This window comes from Somniosus microcephalus, chromosome 7 (assembly GCF_052327205.1).
Source record: "Somniosus microcephalus isolate GS21.2 chromosome 7, FLI_Smic_1.0, whole genome shotgun sequence".
Lineage (NCBI taxonomy): Eukaryota > Metazoa > Chordata > Chondrichthyes > Squaliformes > Somniosidae > Somniosus > Somniosus microcephalus.
The window spans coordinates 269,100,256-269,122,425 of record NC_140993.1 but is presented as its reverse complement, the minus strand read 5'-3'; positions in this window follow the sequence as shown (position 1 = coordinate 269,122,425).

Genomic DNA, 22,170 nt, shown 5'->3' with positions numbered 1-22,170 from the left:
AGGGTACGCAAATGACAGATGAGAATGTCGTCGAGGTAGACGAAGATGAAGTTTAGGTCTCGGAGCACGGAGTCCATCAGGCGCTGGAAAGCCTGTGCCGCATTTTTCAAGCCAAACAGCATCCGCAGGAACTCAAAAAGGCCGAAAGAGGTGATGACTGCGGTTTTCGGGACGTCTTGCGGGTGCACGGGAACCTGGTGATACCCCCGGACGAGGTCGACTTTTGAAAAGATGGAATTTCCCACCACATGGGCCGAGAAATCCTGAATATGCGGGATCGGGTACCGATCAGGAGTAGTGGCATCGTTCAGGCGTCGGTAGTCACCGCATGGCCGCCGGCCGCCACCCAGTTTCAGAACAATGTGGAGAGGCAAAGACCAGGGACTATTCGACCGGCGAATAATCCCCAGCCGCTCCATCGTGTTGAACTCCGCTTTCGCAGCCGCGAGCTTGCCGGGTTCCAGCCTTCTAGCCCGTGCATAAACCGGGGAGCCAGTAGTGGTGATATGATGTTCAACACCATGCTTCATGGCCGAGGAGGAGAAAGTGGGCCTGGTCAGCTCCGGGAACTCTCCGAGGAGCCGAGTGAAGTCATCCGGAGATGGGAACGCGCAGGCGATAGAGCGCGACACGGCGGTACCGTGGTGGCATGGGATGGAGTGGAAGGTGGCCGCGTTGATCAACCGGCGGTGCCGGACATCGATGAGGAGGCCGTTGGCACACAGAAAATCTGCCCCTAGGATGGCCTGCGAGACTGTGGTCGTGACGAATTCCCAATGGAAGCGCTGACCGTCGAAACACACTTGGACCCGCCGTTTTCGGTAAGTTTGAATGGCTGCGCCATTAGCCGCCACGAGGGAAAAGCCGTGGTCCCCAGCTTGCATATCGAGATTCGACGCAGGTAGGATGCTACACTGCACCCCGGTGTCGCAAAGGAAACGTCGACCCGATAGGGAGTCAGTGATGAAAAGAAGTTTACCCGAAGGTCCGATGGCCATTGCAGCCGCGGAGCGCCCGTTAGACCTGGTCCTCCTTCGCCAGGAACGCTGCAGGAGCTTTGTTTTTTTGGGGGGCGAAAAGCTGCAGGGAGAGCGGCAGCGTCGTGCTTTCGCGCCAAAACGGGTGTGGTAGGAGCACCAGCCCGTTGCAAGAGGAGTTGGCGCCACATCTGTGGGGGATGAGCGTCTCGTGGCAGCGCAGCACTGCTGGGTTACTGTGAAAATCTTATCTGCTTCAGCAGCAAGCTCTGCGCAGTCCGTGACTTCGGACCTGGCTAGGGCAGCCTGCACCTGCTCTGGCAGTTGGCAGAGGAATAGCTCCCAGAAGAGGAAACATTCCGGTTTGGCACCTAAGAGCGTGAGCATTTGGCTCATGAGCTCGGACGGTTTGGAGTCCCCGAGGCCGGGCATAGCGAGAAGCCGGCGAGCGCATTCTGACTTCGAGAGCCCGAAGACTTGTAGCAACCGTGCCTTTAACGTATCATACTTGCGGTCAGTAGGAGGACTACCGAGGAGGCTGACAATCCGTGAGGCAGTGGCGCTATCGAGGGCGGAGACCACGTAGTAATAACGGGTCTGATCCGCGACGATGTTCCTGATGGCAAACTGGGCTTCAGCCTGGATGAAGCACGCGGCTGGTTGTTGCTCACAGAACTGTGGCAGTTTCAGAGTCACAGCGTTCGTTTCCATGCTGAAGATCTTCCGTGAAAACCGTTCGCGAAAGTCGGGGTCACCAATGTAGGAACGTGGGTTCCTAACTAAAAGACTGAGTTCTACTCAGGTGATCAAACAAAACGAACTTTAAAGAAACAAACAAGTTTTAACAAGAAACTGCAGGATAACATCAAATGTAGGTCTGCTCTCTTCGGAGGCTCCACGAGGACTGCTGTTGTGGTCCTGTGGCTGACGTCATGACGTCATCACGTTTTCCCGCCAGTCGGGGATCACGTGATGAACGGCGTGACGTCATCACGTTTAGCCGCGCTGTTAAAGTAACCACGCTCTGTACAGTTAAACAGCATAAATAAATGTAAGAAGTCACACAACACCAGGTTATAGTCCAACAGTTTTATTTGAAATCACAAGCTTTCGGAGCGCTGCTCCTTCGTCAGGTCCCAGTCCAACACCGGCATCTCCACAGCATAAATAAAGATACAGACTCAGACTGTAGCTAACATGTTGTTAAAGGAATTATATACAAATGATCTGAGTCCTTTGGTGGCTCCGCCACAATTCTTTGATATGAACCAGCGTATCTCTGAATATTATCACTGTAAAAAATGTGAGAGTTAGCATCATGCTTTTCAGAACACCTCTTCCCCCCACCTAAAACAGGCATTTTGGCAGGTGTTAAAACCAATACACATTTTTAGATTGCGTATTTCCTCCGGTCTTGACTGCAAAAAATCTGTTCCTGTTTTAACTGGTGACTTATTTTTATTTTTTCACTTGGCCAGTTTGCTGCCAGAGAGTACATGCTAGGCTCACCTCGGCAGTTTTGATCCCAGATCTTGAGGTAAGCCAACTTTTTGAATGTAGCAATCAACAATTTCAGGCCATAACTTCTTCCCCTATCTTTTTTTTTCTCTCTCTCACATGGCAGCTGTCAATCATTCTGCCATCGCAATTTACACTTTATCTAGAGCCATCTTGTGTTTCTTAACTTGTCCCATTACCATCTCCTTTTGCCTCGCACCATCATCCCTTTTGTCTCTTAATCTCTCCTGCCTTCCAGCCTATCACAGACCTTCCCTTTTGTTCTTTCCTCCCCTCCCACCTCTCCCTGCCCCGACACTTGCTTAAAAACCTGTTCCATCTCCAACTTTTTCTCTCCACAGATGCTGCCTGACCTGCTGAGTATTTCCAGCATTATCTCTTTTTATTTCAGATTTCCAGCATCCGCAGTATTTTGCTTTTGTTTTGAATGTAACATGTGGAAATCAAAGGGTGAAGTTTTTCTACTTGCGATGCTGATGAACAGGGAATGATAAATCAACAAGAAGTAAAAGAAAATAGAAAATATGCTTTAATTTCCTCGCAAATGGTCCACGTTTTATTTATTTTTAAAATCCAGCGTATTGATTTGGTACTCCCACAGTGCTGTTAGGTAGGGAGTTCCAGGATTTTGACCCAGCAACCATGAAGGAATGGTGATACATATCCAAGTCGGGATGATGTGTGACTCGGATAAGTGACCTGTAATTTTACTCTCACCTCCAAGGCTGAATTACACAGCAGATGAAAGACCTGTTTCGGAGCTAAGGGAACCAATAACAATAGTTCATCTGAGAGACTCCATCGCCACCATATGAGTTGCAGCTGAAAGTGATGAGAAATGATGAGCATCTGATTTCCCTGTCTCCCCTCTGCTCTGGGGTGGGATGGGGCAGTGGGCCGAAGTGAGCTGTGCCTGTCCAGGACAAGCTGATTGGTGTAATCCCAAGCAGGTGCATCCCCTTGATATGGCCTGGTGCTCTGCCTCTCCTCCTTTAAGACACTCCTTAAAACCTACCTCTTTGACCAAGCTTTTGGTCACCTGCCCTAATTTCTGCTTATGTGGCTCGGTGTCAAATTGTTTGTCTTATAACGCTCCTGTGAAGCACCTTAGGATGTTTTACTACGTTAAAGGCGCTATATAAATACAAGTTGCTGTTGTTGTTGGTGCTGGCAAATGTGAAAGTTAAAAGGAGTGCAGCTGCAGACCCAGCATTTACAGGGGCGGGTTTTGATGAGGGGACAGATAATACGGTCCCAGCTCATTTTCCCATTCTTTACCCTGCTGTGTTACCGAGCTGATTTTGCACATTACACTGGGGGTGCCACTCAAGACAGAATGTTAGGGGCCAATATTATTGTTTCCTATAAGTCTGTTGGCATAAACATCCATGTGACTGAAATAGGTTTTGTCACAAGTTAAATCATACGGAAATAGAATCACACTGCACAAAAGGAGGCCGTTCGGCCCATCATGCTTGTGCCGGCTCTTTGAAAGAGCTATCCAATTTGACAGTATTAATCGTCATTTAGAAAGGCATGGATTGATCAAAGACAATCAGCATGGATTTATTAAAGGACGGTCGTGTCTGACTAACCTGATTGAAATTTTTAAGGAGGTAACAAGGAGGGTTGATGAGGGTGGCACGTCTGATGTAGTCTACATGGGTTTTAGCAAGGGTTTTGACAAGGTCCCACATGGCAGACTGGTCAGAAAAGTAATGGCCCGTATTTTCTGATCCCTACAGGTATGTACGAGCTGTGTACACACCCGTAGGGACCTCGCAAGTGCCGGTTTCAGGCATGCGAAGCACATGTGCTGAAAACCGGCACTTCCGATCTGTCAAGAATCCTCTTGACAGATCGCACACCTGCCCAGGAGAAGGGCCTCTGCAGGGGGAACGTTCCGCTTTCTGCAGAACCTCTGCCTGCTGAAAACCCTTAGAAATCTTACGCCTGGTAAAAGCCTGCGTAAGGCCTGCTTTTACCAGCATAAGAGTTTTAAAAAGTTTATAAAAATGTTTTTTCCACTCATTTATCATTTTAAAAAAGGTAAGTTTATTTTTAGCCCCGTAAAAAACTTCAATTTTTTTTTCCAAATAAATTTTTGTTTAAAACATTTAATGTAATTTTAAAAACGTGATTTAAAAAAAAATTATTTAATGTTTTGATGTGTTTTTGGAGTGATCTCCATTCATACTTTTGACAGGTCTAAGCTGTCAAAAGTATGATGGGAGATTCCCCTCTTTCATTCGTTCCCCATGGCCCACGTGATCCCAGGGACGCTTACGAACCGCATGCGCCCCTGGGATACCTGGGCCCTGCGCATTTCGTAGAGCAGAGACCCCGGATCGGAAATGGCCCGACCACGGGAGCCCTCAGGTAAGGGCGTAGATTTTTTCCAGATCGGAGGCCTCCGCACGCAGGAAGCCTCCGATCGGAAAATACGGGCCATTAGCCCATGGGATCCAAGGGAAAGTGGCAAGTTGGATCCCAAATTGGCCCAGTGGCAGGAAGAAAAGGGTAATGGTCGACGGGGTTTTTGTGAATGGAAGGCTGTTTCCAGTGGGGTTCTGCAGGGCTCGGTACTAGATCCCTTGCGTTTTGTGGTATATATCAATGATTTAGACTTCAATATAGGGGGCATGATTAAGAAGTTTGCAGATCATACAAAAATTGGCTGCGTGGTTGATAGGAAGAAAGCTGTAGACTGCAGGAAGATATCAATGGACTGATCAGGTGGACAGAAAAGTGACATATGGAATTCAATCTGGAGAAGTGGTGAGGTACTGCATTTGGGGAGGGATTACAAGGCAAGGGAATACACAATAAATGGTAGGACACTGAGAAGTGTAGAGGAACAGAGGGAACTTGGAGGCATGTCCACAGATCCCTGAAGGTAGCAGGACAGGTAGATAAGGTGGATAATAAGGCATACGGGATACTTTCCTTTATTAGCCGGGGCATAGAATATAAGAGCAGACAGGTTATACTTGAACTGTATAAAACACTAGTTAGGCCACAGCTGGAGTACTGCGTACAGTTCTGGTCACCACATTGCAGGAAAGATGTGTTTGCACTAGAGAGGGTACAGAGGAGATTTACGAGGATGTTGCCAAGGCTGGAGAATTTTAGCTATGAGGAAAGATTGGATAGGCTGGGGTTGTTTACTTTGGAACAATGGAGGCTGAGGGGAGACTTAATTGAGGTGTATAAAATGATGAGGGGCCTAGACAGCGTGGATAGGAAGGACCTACTTCCTTTAGCAGAGAGGTCAATAACCAGGGGCCATAGATTTAAAGTAATTGGTAGAAGGATTAGAGGGGAGTGGGGGTCTGAAAGGGTGGTAGAGGCAGAAACCCTCATCACATTTAAAAAGTGCTTAGATGTGCACTTGAAGTGTCGTAACCTGCAAGGCTACAGACCAAGAGCAGGAAAGTGTGATTAGGCCGGAGAGCTCTTTTTCGGCCGGCGCCTCCTTCTGTGCTGTAAATTTCTATGATTCTATAAATTAGTCCAACTCCCCCATAGCCCTTCAAGAATTTATCCAATTCCCTTGTGAAAGTTATTAAGGCGGGTTGGGGCCTATTAGAGAGAAAAAAAGCGATATATGCTTAGAGGCGCAGGGCAAGGCTAGAATACTCAATGAGTACTTTGTATCGGTGTTTACTAAGGAGGTGGATGCTGACAAAATATCGGTAGAAGTGGAAAAGCTAGAAGCAATGGAAGGGCTGAAAATTGATAGAGGGGATGTACTAGAAAGGCTGGGTATGCTTAGAGTGGACAAGTTGCCTGGTCCAGATGGCTTGCATCCCAGGTTGCTAAGGGAATTGGGGGAGGAGATAGCGGAAGGGCTTGCCATAATTTTCCAATCTTCCCTAGATGCGGGGGAGGTGCCTGAGGATTGGAAAGTGGCAAGTGTGACACCATTGTTCAAGAAAGGGTGTAAGGACAATCCTAGTAACTACAGGCCGGTCAGTTTAACATCAGTGGTGGGTAAAGTTTTAGAAACAATAATCAAGGAAAATATTAATGGGCATTTTTAAAGGTTTAAGCTAATTAAGGAGAGCCAACACGGGTTTGTAAAAGGCAGATCGTGTTTGACTAATCTAATTGAATTTTTTGATGAAGTAACAGGGAGGATTGATGAAGGGAATGCAATAGATGTTGTCTACATGGATTTTCGGAAGGCGTTTGACAAAGTACCACATAGAAGGATAGCAAAATACTGCAGATGCTGGAAATCAGAATAACAACAGAAAATGCTAGAAAAACTCAGCAGGCCAGGCAACATCCGTGGAGAGAAAATAGAGTCAACGTTTTGGGTCAAACCCTTTGTCAAGACTGGAAAAGCACAGGAAATGAAATAGATTAAGAGGCCAGGCTGGGAGAGAACAAAAGAGAAGTGAAGAGACATTAAGAGGCATTCAAAACGAGACGAGATGGTGATAGGACGAGTGGAGACAAAAGATGGCTCTAGATTAGGTGTGAAATGCGCTGGCAGAATGGGAGACAGCTGCCATGTGGGAGAGAAAAAAAGGGGAGGGGGAAAGGGCCAAAACAAAGGTGTGGATAAAAAATAAGTAAAAATGTAATGGGGGCCGAGGTTATGATCTGAAATTATTGAACTCGATATTGGCTCCGGAAGGCTGTAAAGTGCCTTATCGGAAGATGAGGTGCTGTTCCTCGAGCTTACGCTGAGCTTCCGTGGAATAATGCAAGAGCCCGAGTACAGTGAGGTCTGAGTGGAAATGGGGCGGTGAATTAAAATGGCAGGCAGCCGGAAGCTCGGGGTCATCCTTACGGACTGAACGGAGGTGTTCCACAAAGCGTTCACCCAATCTGCGTTTGGTCTCCCCAATGTAGAGGAGACCACATCGTGAGCAGCGAATACAGTATACTAGATTGCAAGAAGTACAAGTAAATCGCTGTTTCACCTGGAAGGGGATTCAACCGAGGATTCCCCTCTACCGTGGTTGACACGGCCCTCGACCGTGTCCGTTCTATCTCCCGCACTTCTGCCCTCACCCCTGCCCCCCCCCATCCGGAACCACGATAGGGTTCCCCTTGTCCTCACCTTTCACCCCACCAGCCTCCACATTCAATGGATCATTCTCTGCCATTTCCGCCACCTCCAGAGTGATCCCACCACTAAACGCATCTTCCCCTCCCCTTTCAGCATTCCGTAGGGACCGCTCCCTCCGAGACACCCTAGTCCACTCCTCTATCACCCCCAGCACCCCGTCCCCTTCGCCCGGCACCTTCCCGTGCAAGTGCAGGAGATGCAACACCTGCCCTTATATCTCCCCCCTTCCCACTGTCCAGGGCCCCAAACACCCCTTCCAGGTGAAACAGCGATTTACTTGTACTTCTTGCAATCTAGTATACTGTATTCGCTGCTCATGATGTGGTCTCCTTTACATTGGGGAGACCAAACACAGATTGGGTGACCGCTTTGCGGAACACCTCCGTTCAGTCCGTAAGGATAATCCCGAGCTTCCGGTCGCCTGTCATTTTAATTCACCGCCCCATTCCCATTCGGACCTCACTGTACTCGGGCTTTTGCATTGTTCCACAGAAGCTCAGCGTAAGCTCGAGGAACAGCACCTCATCTTCCGATTAGGCACTTTACAGCCTTCCAGATTCAATATCGAGTTCAATAATTTCAGATCATAACCTCGGCCCCCATTACATTTTTACTTATTTTTTATCCACACCTTTGTTTTGGCCCTTTCCCCCCCCTTTTTTTCTCTCCCACATGACAGCTGTCTCCCATTCTGCCAGCGCATTTCACACCTAATCTAGAGCCGTCTTTTGTCTCCACTAGTCCTATCACCATCTCGTCTCATTTTGAATACCTCTTAATGTCTCTTCACTTCTCTTTTGTTCTCTCCCAGCCTGGCCTCTTAATCTATTTCATTTCCTGTGCTTTTCCAGTCTTGACAAAGGGTTTGACCTGAAACGTTGACTCTATATTCTCTCCACGGATGTTGCCTGGCCTGCTGAGTTTTTCCAGCATTTTCTGTTGTTGTACCACATATAAGGCTGGTTAACAAAATTGAGGCTCATGGAATAGGTGGGTCAGTGGCAGCTTGGATAAGGAATTGGCTTAAGGACAGAAAACAGCGAGTTGCGGTAAATGGCTGTTTTTCAGACTGGAGGATGGTAGACAGTGGTGTTCCCCAAGGCTCAGTGCTGGGGCCACTGCTTTTTTTGATATATATAAATGACCTGGATATTGGAATACAGAGTAGAATTTCTAAATTTGCTGATGACACCAAACTTGGGAGTGTGGCAAACAGTGAGGATGATACCAATCGACTGCAACAGGACATAGAAAGGCTAGCAGAATGGGCAGACAAGTGGCAAATGGAATTTAATACAGTGAAGTGTCAGGTGATGCATTTTGGCAGAAGGAACAGGGAGAGGCAATATACACTTTATGGCACAGATTTAAAGAGTGAGCAGGGACAGAGGGACCTGGGAGTTAATGTGCATTGGTCCCTGAAGGTGGCAGGACATATTGAGAGAGTGGTTAGTAAAGTATATGGGATCTTGGGCTTCATAAGTAGAGGTATTGAGTACAAAAGTAGAGAAGATATGCTAAACCTTTATAAAGTGCTGGTTAGGAGACAACTGGAGTATTGTGTTTAGTTCTGGTCACCACACTTTAGGAAGGATGTGAAGGCCCTTGAGAGGGTGCAGAGGAGATTTACCAGAATGGTTCTGGGGATGGGGGATCTTAGCTACAAGGACAGGTTGGAGAAGCTGGATCTGCTTTCATTGGAGCAAAGAAGGTTGAGGGGTGATTTGATAGAGGTGTACAAGATTATGACGGGTTTGGATAGGCTAGACATGAAAAGGCTGTTCCCACTAGTTGATGGTACAAGGACTGGGAGACACAGATTTAAGGTTTTGGGCAAGAGATACAGGGGGGATGCGAGGAAAAACTTTTTTACACAGCGAGTGGTGATGACTTGGAATTTGCTGCCGACAGAAGTGGTGGAAGCGGAGACACTCAATGTTTTCAAGGGGAGACTGGATAGGCACTTGAAGGAAATAAACTTGCAGGGCTACGGGGATAGAGCGGGGGAATGGAACTGCCTGGATTGCTCTACAGAGAGCCGGCATGGACTCGATGGGCCGAATGGTCTCCTTCTGTGCCGTTATGACGCTATGGGGGAAAAATTCGGCTGCTTTGCGCTTCCTGTTAGCACCCTAACAGTCCGCTAACATGGCGCAAAGCAACTAGCGCCCGGGCGCAGCGCCGCCAATGCCTCCCACGAAATTCAGCACAGGTTTGCGGCGGCGCTAACCGTTAGCACCCCGTGGCGCTGCGCCACCGGCAATGATGTCATCGGCGTGTGCAGTGTCCTGGCCGCAATCTTCGGTAGCGCCCCCTGACTTACCACCGGACGCTATGTCTGACGGAGTCAGGGGGGCCTACCTGCGGCCGGGGCGGCGCTAATTAAAGGCGAGGTGCCGGGCAGCCATTTTTGTTGCTAGCCGCCTGCCAGCACCTGCCTCCGCTCCCGTCCCCATCCTCCTGACCCACCCTCCCCGCGGAGTGCCAGCTGCGCTCCATGAGCCCGGCACTTCTCTTGAGTGCTGGGCTCTTTTGCCGGCACTCCGATCCCTGGTGGCCCAGCTGGGCTCCGGGTCACGCTGTGCAAGGCCCCTCCCCTTTAAGAAGGGGAGGAAGGCTTGCAATACCGTGGCGCGATGTGCTGTGATATTCCTTTGCAGCACCCCAAGAGGGAGGCGGGATGCTTCCAGTAGCGCCCCACTTCCCTCTTGGGGCGCTACCACTCAATTTCTCCCCCTATGACTCTATGGGGGAAAAATTCAGTATCGCCCCGTTTGAGGCGCCATTATCGGCCGTGCGCAAAGTTTAGCGCCTAGCGCTAATTATCGCCTCCAACAGCAAACTTGGCTTTTATCGCCCCTGGGGGTGATTGGAGCGCTAAATCAGGCGCTTCACACCTCTCTTAAGGTGCAAAGGCCGAGGAGCGAGGCGCTACCTCAGAGCGCTGGCGAAGCAAGGAAGAGCAAACCAAAATAAACCTGCAAATTGCTGCTCAGTACTCAAAACTCCTTCACACAGCGTTGAATCTCTCCAGAAGTCTCTGGGGGAGAAATTCGGTTGGTAGCACCAGCGATTAGCGCCTAAAGAGGCCGAGAAGTGGGGCGTTAGCCAATTTTCAGCCGGACGCAGTGAACCCAGTGCCTCTTGCCATATTGAGTGGGTTTTAGCGCCGGCGCTAAATCTTAGTGCCCGCTCGCGGGCACAGGCAGATCATGACGTCATTTCAGTGTGCAACGCCTTTTTGGCGCCCCGGACCGGAAATTCAGTGGTGCGCCCCTTTGTTCCGCCTGGCGCTAATAAGGACAGCTTACTGGAACATTCCCCAGTCACTCTCGGGCTTAGGGGGGCGCTCTTTAAAGGGGACTGCACTGGTATAAAAGCGGCAGCCATTTTGGGAGCACAACTTCTTTGAGATTTTCACAGAGTTGCAGAGTTGCACTCTGAGAGTCATATCACTAGTGACCCAGCGCTGCCAGAGGACCTTCAGCCTTCAGACCATCACCCTGCTGCTGGTGAGCGTTTACACCCTGTATAATTTCTTGTTACCTATTATTATGGGGCCTGCTTTGGAGGGGAACGTCCTGCTGCTCGACCATCTGGAAAGGGCACAGAGACGGAGGGAGAGAGGGCCAGGAATGGCCAGACGGAGGAGGGCCAACAGACATCGCCACACCAGACCTTATGCTGCCAGGGTATTCAGGCAGCAGTTCTCTTACCTCAACATGTCGGAGGAGCAGTGTCTTAGGAGGCTGCGATTCAGAAAGGAGGTGGTGACTGAGCTGTGCCACCTGCTTCAGGCAGATCTTCAGCCGCAGATAAGGTGCAGGACCTCTCTGTCGGTGGCTGTCAAGATTACAGTAGCACTGAATTTCTATGCGACCGGCTCCTTTCAGGCAGCAACTGGGGACATTGCCAACATCTCCCAGTTTGCGGTGCATAGCTGCATCCAGCAAGTAACAGATGCCCTGTTTAAAAGGCGGCGGCAGTACATCTCCTTCACTGCGACACCGGAGAAGCAGCGGGAGCGCGCAGAGGGCTTCGCAGCAATAGCGGACTTCCCCATGGTGCAGGGCGCCATTGACTGCACGCACGTGGCTTTGCGGGCATCTGTTTTGAATCCTGAGGACTTCCGCAACCGCAAGGGGTTCCACTCCTTGGATGTGCAGCTGGTCTGTGACCACCGGCAGCTGATCCTCGCGGTCAATGCTCAGTTCCCAGGCAGCAGCCACGACGCATTCATCCTGCGCCAGACTTCAGTAGCAGACCTTTTCGAGGCCCTAGCTCACCCAGAAGGCTGGCTTCTCGGTGACAAGGGCTATCCTCTGTGCCCATGGCTGATGACCCCGCTCCGTTCGCCCAGCAACCCTGCAGAAGAGCACTACAACGTCAGCCATCAGGCGACGAGGAACATTGTGGAGCACACAATCGGCGTGCTGAAGCAGCGGTTCCACTGTTTGGACCATTCGGGAGGCGCCTTGCAGTACTCACCAGAGCGAGTCTCCCACTTCGTCGTTGTCTGCTGCATGCTCCATAACCTCGCCACCCTGCGCACCCAGCCAATGCCAGCAGACATTGAAGGACCAGCAGAGGAGGAGGAGGAGGAGGAGGAGGAGGAGCAGGAGGAGGAGCAGGAGGAGGAGCAGGAGGAGCAGGAGGAGGAGGAGGAGGAGGAGGAGGACCAAGACGGGAGGGTCCCAGAAACTGGAAGGGCCATCCGTCAGAGGCTGATAAGGAGTCGGTTCTAGGCCCCTCTCACGGAATGCTTGGTGCCAATCGAAGACCAGGAATGGAACCATTCGGATAACCCAAAGCCTATGAACGCCAGTATGAATGTAAATAGCAGACATGGCCAATGTCAATAAAATAATTTGTTTATTTTGAAAAATGTGCTTCCTTCCAACATGACAAAGCAATGGCACCAGAAAGCTTAACTAACAAACTAACACATAAGTGCCTCGCACACCCGGGAGACTATCCAAGACGTGTCTAACATTCAGAACAAGTGACTCGCACACCCGGGAGACTATCCAAAACATTACTAACATTCAGACCAGCATCCACGGCCTTGATTTCTAGAAATAAGATGTCTCAGCAGCACCTTCTACTCTTTCCCCTTTGATGGTGATCTACTTCTCTTGCGAGAATGGCCCCTTCCCTCCCTGCAGCTCCTCCGTAATGGGACCCCAGTGGCTGCATGAAGGCTGGGGGATGCCTGCTGACTGTCCGAAAGCGCAGATGCCCCTGAGGGACGGCCTGGACGGACTCTGGGCTTGGAGGGCCCGGATGCTGACTGCTCCAAATGGGCATGGGTGGAAGCAGTCTGTCCTGCAGGTGATGGCAGCTGCAGTGGAGACGTGCCAGCGGTGGCATCAGGAATGCTGACATCCTGAGAGCGGACAGCAGCTCCCTGGTCGACCGACACACTGGCACTCTGACGGGGCAGCACCGCAGCATGCGAACCAATCGGCTGGTCCACAGATTGCTGGCCTGCTGTGGTGCTGCAAGGGCCCCGGGTAATCCTGTCTGATCCATCGAGGGTGGCAGCAGTCAGTGCTTGCGTGGCCTCAATCTGCCTCTGCATGAGGCCAGCGAGTGACTGCGTGGCAGCACTCAGCACTTGCGTGGCAGGTGCCAGTGCTTCGGTGAAACCCTGGACAGTCCTTTCCAGTGCTTCGGTCAAGCCCTGGACAGTCCTTTCCGGTGATGTACCGAAGCCCTGGACAGTCCTTTCCAGTGATGTACCGAAGCCCTGGACAGTCCTTTCCAGTGATGTACCGAAGCCCTGGGCAGTCTTTTCCAGGGCTGCCCTGAAGCCCTGGGCACTCCTTTCCTGTGCTGCCCCGAAGTCTTGTACACTCCTCGCCTGTGCTGCCCCGAAGTCTGGCACACTCCTTGCCAGTGTCTCGATGGATTCAGGCATCCTTGCCACTGCAGCTCAGTGTGCCTGAGCCGAGCCTGGGCACTCAGTTCTGTGAGGGAACGCACCTCTTCTGCGCTCTGTGCTGCAGTCATCGTGGCCTGACTCGCCCTCCGGGGAGACAGCTCCCGAGCTTCCCTACCCCCCTTGCGTTGCTGGAGCCCGCTGGTTCCTGCAACTGGTTCCTCCTCAGAGCCATCCCCCCCGCTCCCCTCCAGGGAAGCACTATCCCCAGTCTGCAGATGGGCTGGCTCGCCTGAGGGTGGCACGGATGGTCCAGCTTCCTCCTGTTCGTCGCCGCCGGAGTCAGTGTCCCTGGCAGCTTGATGGCCCGGCTCCCGAGCTGGTGATGCAGCATCTGAAAGCAGGGAGGTTGAAGAGTGGCTTTAGCGAAAGGACAGGGTGGCAGCAAGGGATGCAAGAGTGCTGCAATGCTCTGACATGGGTCCAGAGTGAAAAAGCATGCTGGTGGGGGAACAAGTGGAAGGAGACAGTTCAAAAAGGTGATGACCTTACCATCGCTGTGCACAATGGGGTCGGCTGCTCCAGTGGTGACAGGACCACTCATCCGGCCTCCAACAATCTGGTGGACTCTTTCCTCCAGGTCCTTCAGTGTCTGCAGCTGAGGACGGCCTCCTCTGGTACGAATCTGTTCCCTCCGGTTCCTGGCCAGCTTGGCCTGCAGGAGAAAGGATGGGAAGTGATGAAACATGCTGCCCTGAGTTGTCATCTCATGGTGGAACAGCCCTTACAGTATGCCCTGAGTTGTCATCTCATGCCCCCCATGGTGGATCAGCCCTTACAGTATGCCCTGAGTTGTCATCTCATGCCCCCCATGGTGGAACAGCCCTTACAGTATGCCCTGAGTTGAATGTGCATGTGCGTTCCCAGAAAGGGCCATGGGTGCTGGCTGACAGATGGCCATTGGGGCATCACGCACCCTCTGGCCATAAAGTCAGGTGCAGATGGAGAGATGAAGAAGATTGCCAAAAAGCCACTCACCCTAACGACCCGAGTGAGATCGTTGAACTTCTTCCTGCATTGCACAGGAGTCCTGGGCGCCACACTGCTGGAGTTGATTCTTTGAGAAACTTCCCTCCAAGCTCTGCGGTACTCGTTCTGATGAGGCCTTCTGCCATTGTCAGGGTACAGCACTGCTCGCCGGCGCTCCACTGCGCCAACCAAAGCATCCATTGCCCCATTGGTAAAGCGCTCTGCTCTCTGCCTCACCCTCTCCATCTGGTCAAAGTTTGTAACGCCACAGAATGCACAGCGCCGATTTTGAGGCCTACAGGGCGATGAGTGTGGCTGCTGATCCTAAATGACCCGCCCCTTTAAGAGCTGGCCGACGCCAGCATGTCTCGTGGTCATCGATTATTGACAGCACCTGCGCTGCACCCGGCCGCCCAGATATTGAGTAGTGCCGCCAGGTTAGCGACTTAGGAGTCCCGTGCAGCGCCTGATTTTACGCCGCAATCACCTTTAGGGGCGATGCAACCCAATATCGCTCGAGGTGGCGATAAGTTGCGCCTGGCGATACAATTTGTGCACCACCAATTCTAACGCCCCAAGCGGGGCTATGCCCAATTTCTCCCTCTCTCAGAATGCGTGTTACAAAAATGTCAACGACAAAAAAAGGCAGGAAGCGGTCGCCTTTAAATAGCGCTCTCCTAGTCCCTTTCTGACAGCATAACGCTCTCCTCAACCTGTCGTTGCTAGCGGCAGGCGGTAAGGCAGGGGGCGCCACTCAATACCCGGTCCGGGGCGCTAACGGGGCGTTGCACACTCGACTGACGTCACAATCTGCTGGCGCAGGAGATCGTGGCGGTAGTGGTTAGCGCCTCCACAAAATGTCTAGTTAATTTCGCGAGCGGCGCAAACATCGCCGCGCCCGGGCGCTAGTTGCTTTGCGCCCCATTTGCGCCCTCTTAAGGCGCTAATGGGAGGCGCAAACAACTGAATTTCTAATGAATCTGCTTTCACCGCCCCTTCAGGCAGCAGATTCCAGATCAGAAAAACTCGCTGTGTAAAAAAGATTCTCCTCATCTTGTTGTGTCCGTCAGTAGTAAGACACAAGACTGCAGGAGAACGGTACAACAGGTGTTTACTCAACGTGGCTCACTCTGGAACTGAACTGTACAGATTACTACTCAGTGCTATATACAGGTGTGGTCACTGCCGGTACTGCAGTATACATGAGCTGTAAAACATAGTTCTCCCCTTAAAGGTACATACATTACAATTCCTCCCCTTTTAGATTAACAGTACCATAACACTCATTTAACAATTAAATATCAAACTAATTACAATTAACACTTTAACATACAACGTTGCTGAAAATAGTCCATTTATATATTCAGTCTTTGGGGAGGCTTCCTGATCCTTTCTGGATAGCGCCTTTCCTGAGTGTCTCGCTCTTGGTGCGGAGGCGATTCTGGCACCCTGTCGTCGGTTGGGTCATCAGCTTCCGATGCTACTGTTTCTGGGGTAGATGCGACCTGTACGTCGGGTTCCTCACCAGGTATGTATGGGCGAGGCATGGGGTTGACTTGTTCCTGTGACTCTAGGATCTGGTCAGCATGGCGTCTCACGATGTTCTCCCCAACGTCCACTGTGTACATTAGTGGGCCCTGCCGTGTGCATATCGTTCCTGGCTGCCATTTTTCTGTTCAGTAGTCGCGGGCCAAGACTGGTTGTGCTACATTGAAGCTCCTTGTTGGCTTCTCATGGATGTGCTGGAATTGCTTACTCTCAACATCTCTTCGTACGTTTGGTCTGAGCAAATCCAGGCAAGATCTTAACCTTCGGTTAAAGAACATCATGGCCGGGGCCTGGTTGGTGACTGCATGTGTCGCATTCCGGTAGGCGAACAGGAAATTGTCCACCTTATGCTGCAGCGGAATGTTGTCATTGTACATAGCCTTTATTGCCTTCTTAAAGGTTTGTACGAACCTCTCAGCCAATCCATTTGTGGCTGGATGATACGGGGCGGATGTGTAATGCCTTACCCCATTCTTCTGCATAAACCTCCGGAACTCTTCAGACACAAACTGTGGTCTGTTATCGGAGCAAATCTGTTCTGGCAAGCCGTTCCTGGCAAAAATGGTCCGTAGGACTGCAATAGTTTTCTCCGTGGTGGTGGAGGACATTTTGATGACCTCAGGCCATTTCGAGTGCGCATCCACGGCTATTAAAAACATTGCGTCCATGAATGGACCAGCAAAATCAATATGCACCCGTTGCCATGGAGATGAGGGCCACTCCTATGGGTGTAGAGGGGCATGTGGTGGTGCATTTTGGACTTTCTGGCATCCTGAGCAGCTCTTGGTCAGGTCCTTGATTTGTTTATCAATTCCCGGCCACCACACATAAGCCCTGGCAAGGCTTTTCATTTTTACCCCTCCCAGATGACCCTCATGAAGCTCATTGAGCATTCTATCCCTTAACTTGGGTGGAATTACCACTCGGGATCCACACATCAAGGTCCCCCGGCACACTGACAGCTGTTCTCTTCTTGTCGAGAATGCTGGCAACAGTGAGTCGCCATGTGCTGGCCATCCCTTCACCGTCAAATCATATACCCGAGACAGTGTCGGGTCATTTCGGGTCTCCTTTTCTATATGAGCATTAGTTACCAGTAGGTATTCAACTATAGTCGAATGAAATATTTCGACAGGATCCACTGCTGGTGCTTCCTCCGCAGTAGGCAGTGGCAGGCGTGATAGCCCATCAGCATTTCCATGCTGTTTCGTGCCCTTATATTCAATCTCATAGTGGTGCGCCCCTAGAAAGAGTGACCATCTTTGTAGTCGTTGCGCAGTCATCACCGGAACGCCCTTCTTCGGATTAAAAATGGAGACAAGAGGCTGGTGGTCAGTCAGCAAGGTGAATTTCTGCCCGTGCAGATAGTGATTGAACTTTTTCACTCCCCACACTAGGCTGAGGGCCTCCCTGTCAATCTGGGCGTAGTTACGCTCGGCTGAGGTTAGTGATCGTGACGCAAAGGCTATTGGCCTCTCTGAGCCGTCTGAGAATTTGTGCGACAGCACCGCTCCAATGCCGTAGGGTGACGCATCGCACGCCAACCGAATTGGTAGTGCTTGGTTGAAATGGGCCAATACCTCTTTCGATGTGATTAGTGTTTTGCTCTTCTGGAAAGCTCGTTTACATTCGTCACTCCACTTCCATGGCACTCCAGTTTGCAGTACGGTGTTCAGTGGGTGTAGTATTGTAGACAAATTTGGCAAGAACTTATGGTAGTAGTTTACCAGCCCGAGGAACGACCTCAGTTGTGACACGTTTTCCGGTGCTGGTGCCTTGACTACTGCCTCAATCTTTTCTGGGGACTTATGTAACCCCTCTTTATCGATAACGTGGCCACAATACGAGATCTGTTTTTTTAAAAACTCGCATTCGTGGCGGTTAGCTTGGAGCCCATATTCCTTCAATCTAGTGAGCACCTGCTCCAGGTTGGCGAGGTGATCACTGTCATTTTCGCCCGTGACCAGGATGTCGTCCAAATAACACTGGGTCCCTGGGATCCCTTGCAGGACTTGTTCCATTGCCCTTTGCCAAATAGCCGGAGCTGATGCTACCCCGAATACCAGCCGGTTGTATTGGTAGAGACCTTTATGGGTGTTGATTGTGAGATATTTTTTTGATGCTTCTTCTACCTCCATTTGCAGATACGCCTGGGCCAGATCAATCTTAGTGAAGCGTTTCCCTCCAGATAGCGAGGCGAAAATATCTTCAATCCGCGGAAGTGGATATTGTACGGTGTGAAGGACTGGGTTCACTGTTACCTTAAAGTCCCCACAGATGCGAACCTTCCTTGGTTCCCCAGGCATGCTGCTCAATGACTTTTTCATCACAGGGACGATGGGTGTAGCCCACTCGCTCCAGTCTACCTTGGACAGTACTCCTGAACGTTCCAAACTCTCCAGCTCTGCTTCGATGGCTGGGCGGATCGCATAAGGTACCGGTCTGGCCTTAAAAAATTCTGGACTTGCGTTTTCTTCGATTTTAATTGTTGCTGTCACGCCTTTTAGTGTTCCGAGTCCTTGCTGGAACACTTCTTTCGCGTCGGTTAGGATCTTTGACAGTCGCCCAGGTGTGACGTCGTCATCCTTTTTGGCAGCCACAGTCAGTGCTTGTATGGAATGCCAATCCAGCTGTATTTTCCAGATCCATTCACGTCCCAGTAATGGTGGTCCTCCATCTTGCAATACATACAGGTCTAGTTTTGGTATTTCCTTACTGTTATATATAACGGTCACCCTTATTTTTCCTTTGGGGTAGACTTTTTTCCCCGTGTACGTCTTCAAAATAATTTTTGTGTCTCTCAAGGGTATGTGTGAGAATAGCCGCTCGTAGTCCCGTCGGTTTATGACTGTTAGGGCTGATCCTGTGTCCAATTCCATTTTTACCTGGACTCCTGCTATCTTGAGAGTGACCCAAATGGTTCGGTGATCCTCCATTTTGATCACATTATGTAGTTTCAGACAACTCAGCTCCCTGCTTTCGGAGTCGGTATCACTCTTTTGTTCGTCTGCACTATTCTCCGTCACCTTATGTACCTTCTTGTACTTTTCTTTTGGAGATTTCTTATTGCTGGTTTTCTTTCCCGACCTGCAGACTCGTGCTATGTGTCCTACTTTTCCACACTGTCTGCACACTTTGTCTTTGAACCAGCAATCATTGTGGTCGTGTGTTGTTCTGCCGCAGCGATAGCACTTCTCTGTTCTGTATGACATTTCGTTTGTGCCATATTCTTGCGGTCTCTGTTGTATCTCTGCAGCACCCCATGCTGCTGCTTCATATGATACCGCAATGTTGAAAGCCTTGTCCAGCGTAAGGTCCTTTTCAGATAAAAGCCGTTTCTGGGTTCCTTCACTTTGAAGCCCACACACAAACTTGTCCCTTAAGGTATCTGCCAGTCCCGTTCCAAACTGGCAGTGTTTCGATAGTTTGCGCAGTTCTGTTAAATATTCAGCATTGCTTTCATCCTTATGCTGGTTCCATTTGTGAAACTTGAATCTTTCTGCTATCAGCAGCAGTGTGGGGTTTAAATGTTCCTGTAGTATCATCACTATGTCTCCAAAACTCTTTTCCACTGGCTTCGCTGGGGTTACTAGATTTTGTAATAAGCCATACGTCTTTGCACCCATTAAATTTAACAATACCGGCGCTTTCTTGTCATCTGACACCTCATTTGCCTTGCAGTATACCTCTATTCGTTCGACATATGTAGTCCAATCTTCGACTTCATTGTCAAAATGCGGTGATACTGCCACTCTTCGGCATTTTGGGTGTGGTTTAAAATGGCTTAAAATGGCGTCTCCCGTGCTTTCCTTCCTCCCCCGCTGCTGCCAACGGCGCTCTCGGCGGTCCTCGTGGCAATGGCGTCGCCCTGTAGGTTTCGCGTGCTTCTCCTGCGCTGCTGCCAACGCCGCTCTCGGCGGTCCTCGTGGCAATGGCGGCGCCCTGTAGGTTTCGCGCGCTTCTCCTGCGCTGCTGCCAACGCCGCTCTCGGCAGTCCTCGTGGCAATGGCGGCGCCTCACGGGTTTCTGCGCGTCTCTCTCCCTCTCCTCGACGCTGCTCGGCCCCTGAATACCGGCTGCGCCCTGTGCACTCTGCCCTCTCTCTCTCTCCCCCGTCGACGCTGCTCGGTCCTTTGCTGTGCCGTTCGGTCGGGCTCTAGCCCGCCGCTGTCCGGGAAGGGTCTGCGCACTACCTGTTGCCAGCCCGTTTCGCTGGACCACCACGACTGGAATGCCAAGCCTGGCTCTCAACAGCCTCCCCCGCAATTCTCGAGTCTCTGCTGGATGACTGGGCGGTTGCCCGTGGTCGACGCCCGTGTCTCTGGCCTTGACCTCCAATCTACTGGTCTCCAGGAACGAATCCCTGGGAGGTGATGCAGAGTTGCAGGTAGGATCGAATTTGTCTCGTCGCCAATGTTGTGTCCGTCAGTAGTAAGACACAAGACTGCAGGAGAACAGTACAACAGGTGTTTACTCAATGTGGCTCACTCTGGAACTGAACTCTACAGGTTACTACTCAGTGCTATATACAGGTGTGGTCACTGCCGGTACTACAGTATACATGAGCTGTAAAAAGTAGTTCCCCCCTTAAAGGTATATACATTACACATCTCACCCCTGGTTCTTTTGCCAATTTTCTCTACATTTTATTATCTATGTGACGTGGATAGTCACTTGAATTTTTCTTTAAGGAGGCTTTGTTCTGACAGGGAGAGAATTCATAATCCTTGTGTGTGGCTGGAAACAGTTGCCTCAATTATTTGATTGTTTATTCAATCAGCTCAGGCCCGCAGTCGGGGATCACAGGTCTGAATGTTTCATATCGTCATTCCTAACCCCTGGATCACTAGGGTTGGCTTTGCTCAGCGCAAAATCAGCCAGATGCATCTTTTGATTGTTGATTAACCAGCCTCGCCTCACATTGTGTGCAGCCTGCGATCTGCTTGTCTCTCTGACGACAGCTGAAGATTATGTTCCTGTCTAAACTGAAGACCATTTTACGAATAATATCTAAACCTGTTTATACACAGAAGGTATTTGTATTGACAGTGAAGTTCTGATTGGATGAGTCCAGTTCGAACCCATGAATGGATGGAGAACCCTGTGCTGCACACACCACCCTCGCTCAATTGGAACATTTACCACTTGCTTAAAACCTGTTACATCTGTAACATTTTCCAGTTCTGACGAAAGGTCATCAACCTGAAGCATTTCCAGTATTTTCTGTTTTTATTTCAGATTTCCAGCATCCGCAGTATTTTGCTTTTGGAATATTTATTTTGGTACTTTACATGTTTAATAAGAAAAGAAAGACTTACATTTATATAGCGCCTTTCACAACCACCAGACGTCTCAAAGTGCTTTGCAGCCAATGAAGTACTTTTTTGGAGTGTAGTCTCTGTTGTAATGTGGGAAACACGGCAGCCAATTTGCGCACAGCAAGCTCCCACAAACCAAAATGTGATAATGACCAGATAATCTGTTTTTGTGATATTGATTGAGGGATAAATATTGGTCAGGACGCTGGGGATAAATCCCCTGCTCTTCTTCGAAATAGTGCCATGGGATATTTTACGTCCACCCGAGAGAGCAGACGGGGCCTCGGTTTAACATCTCATCTGAAAGACGGCGCCTCCAACAGAGCAGCACTCCCTCAGTACTGCACTGGAGTGTCAGCCTAGATTGTTGTGCTCAGGTCCTTGGAGTGGGACTTGAACCCACAACCTTCTGACTCAGAGGCGAGAGTGCTACCCACTGAACCACAGCTGACACTGTTTATACTAATTTACCTTTTATGAATATTCAAAGAATTCTGTTTTGCAGTTTAACAAAAACAATTTGCATTTATGCAGCACTTTTAACGTTGTAAAATGTCCCAAGGCGCTTCACAGGAACGTTAGCAAACAAAATTTGACACTGAGCCACATAAGGAGATATTAGGACAGATGGCCAAAAGCTTGGTCAAAGAGGTAGGTTTTAAGGAATATCTTTAAAGGAGGAGAGAGAGGTAGAGAGGCGGAGAGGTTTAGGGAGGGAATTCCAGAGCTTCAGGCCTAGGCAGCTAAAAGCACGGCTGCCAATGGTGGAGCGATTAAAATCGGGGATGTTCAAGAGGCCAGAATTAGAGGAGCGCA